Source organism: Tursiops truncatus, chromosome 6, assembly GCF_011762595.2.
Source record: "Tursiops truncatus isolate mTurTru1 chromosome 6, mTurTru1.mat.Y, whole genome shotgun sequence".
Lineage (NCBI taxonomy): Eukaryota > Metazoa > Chordata > Mammalia > Artiodactyla > Delphinidae > Tursiops > Tursiops truncatus.
Genome location: NC_047039.1, coordinates 69777336 through 69790273, shown reverse-complemented (window position 1 = coordinate 69790273; position 12938 = coordinate 69777336). Strand labels below are relative to the sequence as shown.

The 12938-nt window shown below is 35.9% G+C and overlaps 1 pseudogene; it reads right to left on the bottom strand.

The window, feature by feature from the left end:
* Positions 1-11775: 11775 nt before the first annotated feature.
* Positions 11776-12609, bottom strand: LOC101338045 (SWI/SNF-related matrix-associated actin-dependent regulator of chromatin subfamily E member 1 pseudogene; annotated as a pseudogene).
* Positions 12610-12938: the final 329 nt, after the last annotated feature.

Below are 12938 nucleotides of genomic sequence, written 5' to 3'. Positions count from 1 at the left end.
TATTATTATCATTTTCACATCTTTCAGATCTCTCATATCTAATAATTTTTTAGTGCTATTTTTTTTTACATCTTTATTGGAGTATAATTGCTTTACAATGGTGTGTTAGTTTCTGTTAGTTTCTGCTTTATAACAAAGTGTGATTCACTTTGTTTTAAGTATGAACACATGTATGACCTTCTAGAAAAGGTAACAGAAAGATCAGAGATTAGGTGATAGGGTCAGATCAGGCACTAAGTTGCAAAGAGTCACACGGAAATTTTTTATGATGTTGGAAATGTTTGTGGCTTCATTATGGTGGTGGTTACATGATCATATATGATTATTAAAATTCACCTGCAATGGGAAATTTATTGTATGTAAATTTTACCTCAATAAATGTGTACAAATATATAGAATTAGAAGTTACAAAGAAGGAAGTAAGAGAAATGTTTAAAGAACAAGAGTATGTATTTTTGCAATGTATATAGAAAAGGAATATTGAAGCCACAGAATACAGTGGGGTGTAAACAAAAACTTTTTATTTTTCTTCAACTACTGCCTTCAAATATTCTCTCTCAATTATCCCTCACTCTCTCTTTAATTACTTCTTGAGCCTATCCTATTGTTTTCAGGCTTCTTTCATTTGTGGGAATACTTTCATTTTTATAATTTAGATGCACTTTAAATATTAAAGACCCAAGATTTTCAAATTTAATTTTGAATTTCACATTCAGTTCAACCTCTTTCCCTCTCCCTCTGCTTAGGTTTGACATGTGGCTAAGACACCCATAATAGGGAAGGGTTTAAAACGAGTATTTAACTCTATTTTCCTTCCTCACTCTGCCTCTCTCTCTCACTCTTCTGCTTTTCTCTTCTTTCTTTTATATATCGAGGTGAAGGAAGAGAAATAGGAGAAAAATAGCAAAATGATATATTATTTCACTGCTGGTTTCTTCTACGTGGAACAGTCTTGAATGATCACCTGAGGTTTTCTCATGGGTCACACATCCCTGATGTGCAGTGCACTTTCTGCCTGATGTATTGGTACACCCTTAGCTTCTATTCCCAGGGGTCTATTCATTACTTTGTACTACTCGTATCCCCTTACCTACAGGCTACCCTCCAATGCAGAGTTCTTTCACAATGGCTACAGCCTGGCTAACCTCCATGACCTTCATTCAAACCCATGGGAAATTCACTCATCTTTGTCCCACGAATGGTGGGTGTACGTATTTTGCTTCTCACTGGTTTCCCAAATCTCTCTGCTGTTGCTCACTGTTCCAACCAACATTCTGCCTTCAAAATTCTGGTAGGAACCAGGCACATGCCCCCAAAGTCCAGGGTTAAAGAGGAGGGCCAAACATACCATTTTTTATGAATAAATTCTCTAACTTCACTTTCTTCAGCTCAAATGGCAGACCCAGTGCAGCCTGACTGATTCAGCTGCTTGGCGAGCATTGAACCAGGGTATGAGATGTTTATGCAGTTACCTCCACCTCTGCAAGCACCTCTTCGAGTGAATGTAGTAGGCTGGGGAGGGGTCAGACACTTGCCTTTCTTCTCTACTAGAAAAGGAAGAGAAAAAGCATTTTCTCTCTAAGCCTATAATTTGCTTTCCTAAAGGCTCAAGACCACTGATGAGTTGGTGATCTCAGGAACACCTTATCTACCTTTGAGAAGCCCTGTAAGTCTTACTAAAGCTCTGCAGTCTGGAAGCTCCTTAGCTGCTCTGTAGCATTGTTTGCTATCAAGTCAGTATCCCCCCACCTCCTGTTACATTCACCCTTAGGTTTGAAGGAAGAAATCTGGGAAGCATATTTCCCAGAATCCTTTGTCAGCACAGTGTGAGTCTGACTCTGCCAATAAGAGATATTTACAGGAGTTTAAGAAAACTGAAGAGAGAGAAAACCATTGTTCTCTGATGAGAGCTTCTGGGTAGGTATGGTATGTGGGTCTTGGCAGGTGGCAGATGAGAGGTTTTCAGACACCTGCAGGCATCATACTCCTCCTTTTGGTGCTTTAGGCAGATGGAGTCTTTGATGGCATTTTCCCTGCAATCCTTGCCCTCCCAAATTTGGTGAAAACAAACAGTGACCTTCTTGAATATTGTTCTCCCAGCCATTCTGATAGTTGTGAAGTCTGTGAAAACTCTTAAATTTCTTTCTACTCCGAATTCCTAGAGTGGCTTTTTCTTTCCTGCCCTGTACTAATTGATGCAGCAACTCTCTTTAAAATGTAGAGGCACCTATCTCCTATTTTTCTCTATTTAGGAACTCAACCTGAAATTCTCAGACAGTGGCATCTGGTTACATAGGCTGAGGGAAAATCAAGGCTTTATAATCCTGATTATCAGTTACAGACAACAAAGATATGGATAAAAAGCATCAATAGAATCAGGGCAGTGTCCTGTTGTGGGATCTGGCCGGAATATATCACTATAATAGAACCCTTTGTTTAGGGGAATGAAGATTGAATCAAAACTCTTGGGCATCCATTGGTATTTCCCACCTTAACTCAGTTGAGTTATGTATGTTAATAATACTGTTTAGTCAACTTTGCTTCCTCTGTAGTCATAACTAGACAGCTTAGGTAATAGGAGCTTAGCTTAGGGATAAATAAGAAAGTGAAGGAAGCATTTTTTTCAGAGGGCTTCATGAGAAACAAGAGCATCATTCAGAATATCTGCACAATCACCTAGTTAGGAAGCATAAAATATTTGAGTGTCATTCAGGGCACGTGTCACTCTGGTAGGCCAACAGCAGGCTAACGGCCCAGCATTCATACGAGTAGTTGTCTCCTCAGAAGCAGGCTTCTGTTGTTCTACCTGGCAGGCTCTGGTTCTTTCTGGCTGTCTTTTCCCTTATCTACCTCATTTCCCTCTCTACTCTCCTCTTTACATCATGACTTTTGCTTACTGCCGCCTTTTTTTTTTTTTTTTTGCTATACACTGATTGTTTCCACAGAGCTCTCCCTTCAACTGGAAAAAAAGAGAAGTTAAGATTGGTTCAGTTGGTAACTTTTCAGTGTAAAGAATTTGGGAGCAGATCATGCCCTATCACCACAGCAGCTGATGGTTGGCATAGAGTTAGCTGCTTTCAGTCAGTCCTCAAGCCTCATCAACTTATCTGTCCAGGGAAGTAGGTCCATGAGGCAACAACCACAGCAACTTAGGGTATGAAGCAATCTAGGGATTATTCAGAAGGGTACTTTGGGTATGGCTGACTAAAAGTTGAAAGCCAATAAATTCTCTAAGATAGAAAGCAACTACATCTCTAAAGCATCTTCTATGACAAGATTATTTAACTAGTAATCATAGAAACAAACAAGCCATAGTTCTTGATACTCAGAAAACATCAGTTGCATGATGTCTCATTTATTTAAAAAGAGGCTTTTGGGAAAAGAAAACAATGGCCGGCAAGTTTATTTGACATAATAGCTGATTTCAGAAATATAAACATGTTAAAAAATAAAGGCCTTAGGATTGAATAAATACGATTATTCTGTACTGGATTTGGTTCTATATCAATCTGAACCAAAAGAGGAGACCCCATGGAAAACTGGCTCACTGTTGTTTCCACCACAGCTCCACAGATCACATCATTGGTTCCACTGGACCCAGTGAGGGGAAATGAGCAAAATGTGGTCATGGATATTGTAAAGTATAAGTCAATTAACATTTTTACAACAAATGTAAAATAATACTGTAATAGCAGATTGTCCCCTTCGATGTCATAATTCTGAAAACTCAATAAAAGGGTGCATGGTCATAGAAAGCAAATTATTGCTGATTGTAGAGGACACGGAAGAACATCCATCAGTCCAACTTAACTTACATTTATCCCTACTTGTTTTTCTACACAAGTAGAAAGAATCTAAATATAAGAGGACATATGGTTCTCTAAGATTATTAGATATAAGAAAAATACAATATTGAGCTAAATTAAGAGTTATAAGCCATTAATTTAAGACATTCCAATAAAAGCTTGTTTTTATTTTTGCATGTTCACTATTGTAAAATAAAAAAATAATAATCTAGTGAAAGGCTCTGAAATGTCTTCATTCAACATAAGGAGGCTTGGGAAGTTTTCTTCTTCTGTCACTTCAAAAGATGGTCGTTAGTAGGTCAGGCCCCTCTCTGCTGGAGCCCAGTGTAAGCTTTCTGTCTGTAGTTAAAATGACCATGCCTGTTCCACACTACTTCTTGACTTTTGTCCCTTCTCTTCCTTGACAGTCAAAACAGAACAACCTAGAGAAAGTTTTGCTCATGGCTTTAGACCTCTGTATGTTAGAAAATGTTTATTTTTATAAGTAAACAATGTGACATTTATAAGCAATTACTAATGGTTATTATGTAAAGCGATTCATGTGCTGACTAGCTTTATATCACCTCCTTTAAAACTCTTCTTATTTATATTTTGGATCTAACAATTAAAAATTGCTTTTTAATAAGGGTAGTAGCAACAGTAATATAACATTTATGGAGGGCTTCTTATATGACAAACACTGTGATAAGAAATTTACAAGTATTTTTCCTTTTCACAGAAGAGGGAGCTAAGACTTAGAGATTTATGTAAATTGCATGTGATCATTCAGATAATAAGTGAGAGATCTAGGTTCTGAATATAAAAAAGACTGACTCTAAGCTGTCATTCTGTGTCATACACACTTTTCTAACAAAGTACCAGATTTGGTTGTTTTGGTTCATTGCTTGTCTATCTTGGTAAAAGTTATTATTATTTGTAAGTAATTGTACTTTGGAAAATATCCCAACCAAATACGTCCAATTTTTTAATAGTTCTACTTTAAAATACAATTGATCATTTTTAGGTTAGCTAAATGCAAATTATTTATTCAGACTCTTTTCTGTTTTTAGTAAGTAGCACACAAGATATTGAGTATTCATTTGTTTTCTATTTCCAAAACACATATTGAAAATAATATTATATAAGGAACATTAGCTGCACATCATTCCTTTCATAACATGCATTTCTCTTTTTACCCATAATAGATTTTTAAGAAATGTTTGTTAAAATAAAACCCAATTTTTTTTTCTGCTGGTCTTAAATTTCTGAATAAAGTTGTCAATGATTATTAAAATCTCATTATTGTAACAACAGTTTCAACAATCTACATTCTTTGATACCTTAAAAAGCACATACAAGGCTTCCCTGGTGGCACAGTGGTTAAGAATCTGCCTGCCAATGCAGGGTACACGGGTTCGAGCCCTGGTCTGGGAAGATCCCACATACTGCGGAGCAAATAAGCCCGTGCACCACATCTACTGAGCCTGTGCTCTAGAGCCCACGAGCCACAACTACTGAGCCTGTGAGCCTAGAGCCCATGCTCCACAAGAGAAGCCACCGCAGTGAGAAGAGTAGCCCCTGCTCACCGCAACTAGAGAAAGCCTGCGCGCAACAATGAAGAGCCAACGCAGCCAAAAATAAATAAATAAAATTTTTTAAAAAGCACATACGTTATTTGATTCAGTTAAAATATTTATTAATAACCCTCTCTTCAATTGTCTCCCCTGCCCCTGTACCTTCCTGACATAAAATATAATTTTTATTGTTTTTATATTTATATTTTCTCATATTTTATCTTTCACTCTAGTGGTGGTCTCAATGAGCCCAAACAATTTGAAATCATACTTTTAAATGATAATAGCGACATAGTGCCCACATTATGCTTTTTACTATGGTATGTTCTAAGATTAAAGAAACTAAGAAGTTATTTATATACATCAATTTTTTTCTTTTCTATACATTTATTTCATTTTATTTTGAGATAGTTCAAGTCTACAGAATAGTTGATAAATAACACAATAAAACATACTCCTTATACAGATTCATCACTTGTTAAAACCTTGTCACTGTTGCTCCTATCTTTCCATCTTTCTTTCTCCTTTCTTTCTTTTTCTCTTTTCCCTTTTTCTTCCTTCCTTTCTTCCTTCTTTCCTTTTCTTTCTTTCCTCTTTTGTTCTTTCTTTCTCTTCTCCTCTTCCTCCTCCCATCCCCACTCCACCTCCTCCTTTTCCTTCTTCTCTCCCTCTCCCCTCCCCCACACCCCCCTGCCAAAAGACACTAGTAGGCTGAGGCAGTATAACCCTTCACATCTAAATACTTCAGCATGCTTCTTCTTAAAGCAAGGGCATTCTCCTGCAAAACCATATCAATACTACCTAAGAAAACCAACACTAATTTAATAGCATTGACCAAATATAGATCATGCTCAAATGTCCTCAGTTGTTCCCAAAATGTCCTTTAGAGGGGACGGTTGTTTTTTCGGTTCAGGAACCAAGCAAGGTTTACGTAGTACATTTGGCTGCTATGTGTCTTAAGTCACCTACCTCATTTCTTTTCTTTTTTTTTTTTTTTTGCGGTACGCGGGCCTCTCACTGTTGTGGCCTCTCCCGTTGCAGAGCACAGGCTCCGCACGCGCAGGCTTAGCGGCCATGGCTCACTGGCCCAGCCGCTCCGCGGCATGTGAGATCCTACCGGACCGGGGCACGAACCCGTGTCCCCTGCATCGGCAGGCGGACTCTCAACCACTGCGCCACCAGGGAAGCCCTCCTCTCATTTCTTCATTGTATTTATTTATTAGAATGGTGTGGTCAAATAGCCCTGCAGATCATCCCATACCCAGATTCTTCTGACTGCTTCCTCAGAATAAAACTCAGGTGAAAGTTATGAAAGCAACTTCAAACCACAAGATTATGACGTGCCCTTGGGAGGCATATCAAGTGAGGCCATCTCACCATTGACAATGCCAATTTTAACCACTTGGCTAAGATAGGGACAGCCAGACCTCTCCATTTTAAAAGCATACTTTCTGATCCAACCCTTCCCTTCACTCAGCAGCTTTCACACTCATTGTTGATCAAGTCTGCATCTATTGTGTTGCTAGAGTGGTAGTCAGTTTTCATTATTCCCCTTGTTTTTATTACCTGGCATTCTTCCTTAAAGGAGAGCTTTCTTTTTTTGTTTTTTTTCTTTCTGGCCAGGAAGGTTTTCTACATTCTCTTTGAACTTTCCTTGTCCTGTAAATCCCCCATTTTTCTCCATGAGACCTGACTTCTTTTTAGAGGGAAATGTCTTTTGTAATGGGAGTTAAATGTGCTCTTTGCTTTTGAAATGTCACTATTTCTGTGTAGTTTCAATGTACAGGGCAAGAAAACATATGTGTGGTGTTTGTTTTTTAAGGTTTTTTACCTTTCCTTTAAAAATACATCAAATATTCTGTGAGAACAATATAACATTATTTACACAAAACTTTTTAGAAGTTCCTTTACAAAGATGGTACACTTAAGGAAGTATCTTCCCTAATATGATAATAATTGACTAATAGCATTTAAAAAATGATAAATCCATGGGTGATAACTGAATCCAAATACTAACATTGTCCACTTGAACTTGAAATGCTTAGGATGTCTTGCCAGTAACAAATGATTTCACATACAATATTAAACGTGCCCTTCCATTAAGCATTTGTCTTTAAAAGCAAATTCATACTCACCGCATCGTCTCTCACTCTCTGCTCTAATTTAATTCAGACTACTTATGATTATTGTGAGCAATTATTTCTTAACAGTTTCTTTCTAAATCCCATATGGTAATGATTAAAACTTGAAAGCTTTAAAATAAAAGAAATGCAAAAAGAAATATTTTAAATAAGTTTAAGAAGCCTGCTTTGGGCTCTGGTTGTCTCTTTATGCTCCATCAAGCCCCCATGCAAAGTTCCCCCATGGACTCATTTCCTTCTCAAATGAGTGAAAAATTCTTTTTATTCCCTTCAGCTCCTCTTGAAAAGAAAGGCTTTATTTAAAATAATTGATTTATTTTTGAGGCTACAAAATGCTGATGTTTAGACACACATTCGACAAAAGTGATGTATTATTCCTAACTTACATTTCAGTTGTTTATAAGCTGATAAGTTTTGAATCATTCCAACTGTCATTTCACCTTTACTCTGTTGCCTCATATTCTAATGTGAAATCTTTTAAGATGGGAGGCCTGAAGCTGCAAGGAACATTTATCATAAAAAATTAAAAACCATAACATACAACCTATTGATTCAGTTGATTTTCAAAAATTGTGCTCTTCATGAAACTGCCTCAGGGTGTAAGCTCAGAATTAAAATAACAATTATAAAATCCCCAAGCTGAGTAAAACCAAGCAGTCTAGTTGAAAATATTTATACAAATCCATTTTCCCCAGAAAAGCATAGAAAGTGAAAAAAAACATAGAAGTAAAAAAAAAAAATTCTGTTTGAAAGAATTAATTTTTCAGAATGAAGTTCAATTAGTTAACTCTTTTAAAGCATATATCTCCCATAAAACAGAAAGGGAGGAAACTGATGAAAGACAAAAATGGATGGAAACCTTGCTACAGATCCTGATGGTTTCTATAGCGGCTGCAATCTTCCGACAAGGAATTTGAATTTTTTCACTTCAGGGTTGCAAGGAATGATAGTGATCTTAAAGGAATTGCACACTGTTTCCATTTTAAAACTTGGCTAGCTAATTAGACAAAATTATAGTTGTATTAAATGTGCATCTGTTACTATGCTCTGTCTTTAATGTTGGGTGTAAATATTTCAGGATCCAGTGATTGGTAACTACTTAGATTGGACTCTAAATTTGTAAATGAGAAGCTTTGATTGTGTCAAAAACATATGAATTATTTTTAATTGGAAAGCTTAAAATGATGTTTATTTTAAAAATTAAAATAGATATATTCTGTTTTTGTTAGAATAATTTTTCTAACCATATATAACTACAAGTATTGACATTTTGTGGAAAATTATTAAGTGATGAAAATAAATAGAACTAGTGCTAGGTATGATGAGGTTAACAAATAGTTCCATTTAAGATTTAAGAAAATGTTTATAAAAGTACTACACAAATTTATTATTTTCTCCTTTTACTATTAATATCTAGTTCAATAATATCACTATAAATATAATATGTATCTTTTTAGCCTTGAAGTTGTTTAAAGTTTTACTTGTCTTATATTTGTAAATGATCAACTTTTGTAAATATTTGAAAATATTTTTTTTCTAAATTTTTAGAAGTTATATTTCAAAGCATGACTATTAATATAACATTACTAATTTCATTATCTACAGAATTCTACATTTTGTCAATGATCAGTCATGGTATGAGTTATAAATATTTCCAGAGATTGGGTTTCAGCATCAATTCCTAACTCCCATCCTTAGAATAAAAAACCCAGAAATATTAAAAATCAATAATTTTTTGACCCATCATTGAACAAAGATCACAGGGCAAGCTGAAACCCCCAAATTTAGAGAAGCCGTCACATCCAGAAAGACTTAGCTCCAGAGATTTGCTTACCTGGAGAACAAAATATGAGAATCCTTAAACTAGTAGGAACATTTAAATGGTAATCTTGAGGAACTGCTGGAGGCAGAGTGCAGGCTAGCTTGAAAGTGAGAAACTCTTGGGGACTGCAATCATAAGAGGGGCCCACACTTATTCATACCTTTACTCCAGGAACCCACCAAATTCTCCTGGTGAGGACATGAGAGAGATTCCTTGATGGTGCTAGCTGGGAAATTGGGCGAATAGCCATCTTGAAACCCATCCAGAATCTTAACAAATGCCTAATATCTAGGGAAAAAGGATTCATAAGGAGACAATTCTGAAAACTTTTCCCAGTTGAAGGAAGGGAATATAGAGGCATGGAATATACAAGATGAATCATTGAGTGGTTTGTCATGCCAAAATGTAAGACAGTACTCAAAAAACAAAAAAAAAAAAACAGTGGGGATATGTCAAAGGTCACAGGAACCAACTGAAAAAACTCTCAATGGTTCTAAACTGGAACAATTTGAGCAATAAAATAAATATGGTAGCTTTGGATTCTAGCCCAAAGTCTAAAATAAATATCTGTGTGCTGGACTGATATAAATAAATGATAAAATAAAAAGATACATGAGAAAGAGAGACAAATTTCCAGTGCAGAAGAATTACAAATAAATTATGTAGCTACTGTCTTCCCAAGGAGGTGGAGGATAAAGTCTCACCCCTCATGTGTGACCCTGATCAACATGGGTTTGAACTGCACAATTCCAATTATATATGGCTTTTTTTCAATATTAAATATAATGTTTCTACATGATCCAAAGTTGGTTGAATTCTTGGATGCAGAGCCATAGATAAGGAGGGACTGCTGATATGGAGGAACCACAAATACAGAGAGCCAACTGTAAGTTATAGGCAGATTTTCGACTGTGCTAAGGACCAGCAGCTCTTATCCCCACATTATTCAAGAGCTAACTGTAGTAACTTCCTACTAATGAGTATATCATGGAAAGAAAGAAGAAAACTTTCAAGTGGAAAAAAAAAACCAACAAACACTACCTCTGCCAGGAGAAAAAGATTAATATCAGGGATAAAGTCATGTTAATAGCATGTACCCTTGATACGATGTGATGAGAATGGCCATTTACATCTTTGGTCTTCCTTACCAAATCCATAAACACTGTGGAACCATGAGAAAAACATAAAACAAGCCCAAACTGAAGGACATTTTATGATATACTTGATGACTACTCCTCAACGCTATCAAAGTAATCAAATAAAAAAGGAAAGTCTAAGAAACATAATCTAGAGAAGCCTGAGGAAACTAAATATAATGTGATATCCTGGATGCAGTCATGGAACAGAGAAAGGACATGAGGCAAAAGCTAAGGAAATTTGAATAAAGTATCAACCTTAGTTAATAATAATGCTTCATTAGTTGTGAGAAGTGTAATGGTAATTTCAACAATAGAGAACCTGAGTGTGAGGTATACAAGGAGTCTAATATTTCTGCAACTCCTAAACTTTCCTAAAATAAAAAAAATATATTTAAAAGTTGTTTCTATCTGATTTTCTTTTCTGTAGTTTTTGTTAAATGCTGTTCTATTTGCTGTATTAATATTTTCATTGTAGATTCTAACCTGTATCAACTTAAATTTCCTAATTTGTGTTTATTGGTATTATGACATTGAATTCAAATTTGTCTTTATCTTTAATCTTTCTTCATTTGACTTAGTCTTAGAGAATTCGTTTAAGTTTAGTGTTCACTAAATATCTCACAATAATGGTATTTTTTAACATCTTAATGTAATAGACATTGTACAAAACAGAAACTCTGTCCTTTGTTAGAATGATTAGTAGCAATTTACCGACCAAGAACAATAATGCTTAAAATTGTTTTAGAGGCTCTTTTACATTGAGACAAACATAAGAATATAGAATTACATAAAAGAAATACATGAAGGCATTATGTACCCTTAAGAAAGAAGGCTTTTCTATTCTTCGTTATTTTTCTGATGTTGCTCATTAGATTTGAGAATCCCAGTCTGTTCTTAACCTGAGAGCATAGTTCCTAAAATCCTTAATTTTCTAATGATATTTTTTATCATAAAGTTTTTGTGGTTAGAAAGTATCTTCATTTCATGGAATTACCATGGTCTAAGTAGTTTTAAAATATTGTAACAAAAGGACTAGTAGCTATTTCTTCATTTTTCAGGGAAAAAAAATGTAGAAACTGGACGAGTATCAAAATCACCAAATTCACAATCATGCAAAGCACAACAAAATTCCATCACTCTAGACATAAATGTCACATGCTATGGTTGTAAATATTTGGTTAAACCAAATCAAAATTATTCATGAAAAACATTTTAGGATGATCTTGGAGAACCTAAGCAAATTTTTTTTAAAAAACTGAAAAAACATCTTTTCATTTAATAAAAGTATTTAGAACACATAAAACAAGGCAATATTCATTCTTTTTTCCCATCTTCTGGTACGGGATCCGTTGGTGGCTCCTCCACGGTTGCGCTGTTGCTCTCCAAGCCCGTGTTACTATCACTGGTCCCTTCCTCTGCCAGACTGTCCACCCCCTCCTGCCCGCTCTCCTCGTCCTCAGGAGTAGATGTGCCTTCTTTACCATTCTGTTGACTTTCTGTCGTTTCTTCAAGGAGTGTCTCCTCTGTGTCCTTCAGGACGCTCTTGTCTTTTTTTCTTCGGTCTTATTAGCTGCTGGCTCCTCCTCAGGAACACTACTGCTCTGGCTGTGCTCAGCTTGCGCTGCTGCCTCTTTCTCCCTTTCTTCCTGCTTTTTGTGAGCCTGTTCCTCAGCCTGTGCAATTTCAGCTGCAGATTTTTCCATATCCACTTCTACTTTCAACCACACAAGCTTTTAAGTTCATTGTTAAATGAATCTGTGCTTTCCAGGAATTTCCTCTTCTTTTCTTGGTGTCACTCCTCTATTTGAAGAAGTTCAGCTTCTAGTTTTCACTGATGAACCATTAAGGACTGGACCTGTCATTTGAGGACCTGCATTCTAGCTGTTATGACAACTGACCAAACGTCTGGCACCACACTCTCACTTAGGATTTCACGGATGAGGCGGTGGTTTCTGTGGAAACGGGCTATAGCTGTTTGCTTCATTGAAAAGCCATCATCGTAATTATCGAATCTTCAGCAGGCTGAATGCTCATGTAAGATTTTCCTTTCTCCATGCGAGACTGTCTCTGTCAACTTTCTTCCTCTAAAGCAGCTTCTGCACAACTTTTTGCACTTAATCCAGTATATCCTGTGGGTTTGCGTAGCATCTTGTCTTGAACTGGATATCTACTTGCTTCATGTGTGTTCCTTAACTACTTAACCAATAAGATAGAGTGGGTTTGATATCTACATTTTTTAATTCGCACACATCACATTATAAACTATTATATATTCAGTATAGGTTTGCAAAATAGTCGTAAAGCTGAATTCAAGGGTAATATCATATTACATAAATAACATAATATCACATTTATTTCTAAAATGCTGTTACTTGCTTGTATCAGAGCTACTAATAAAAATTTTGAAGTGACTGCAGTGAAATTTCTGATAGTTTTTTTTCCTACATAAACTCTTTGATAAATTTATTAATGAACCA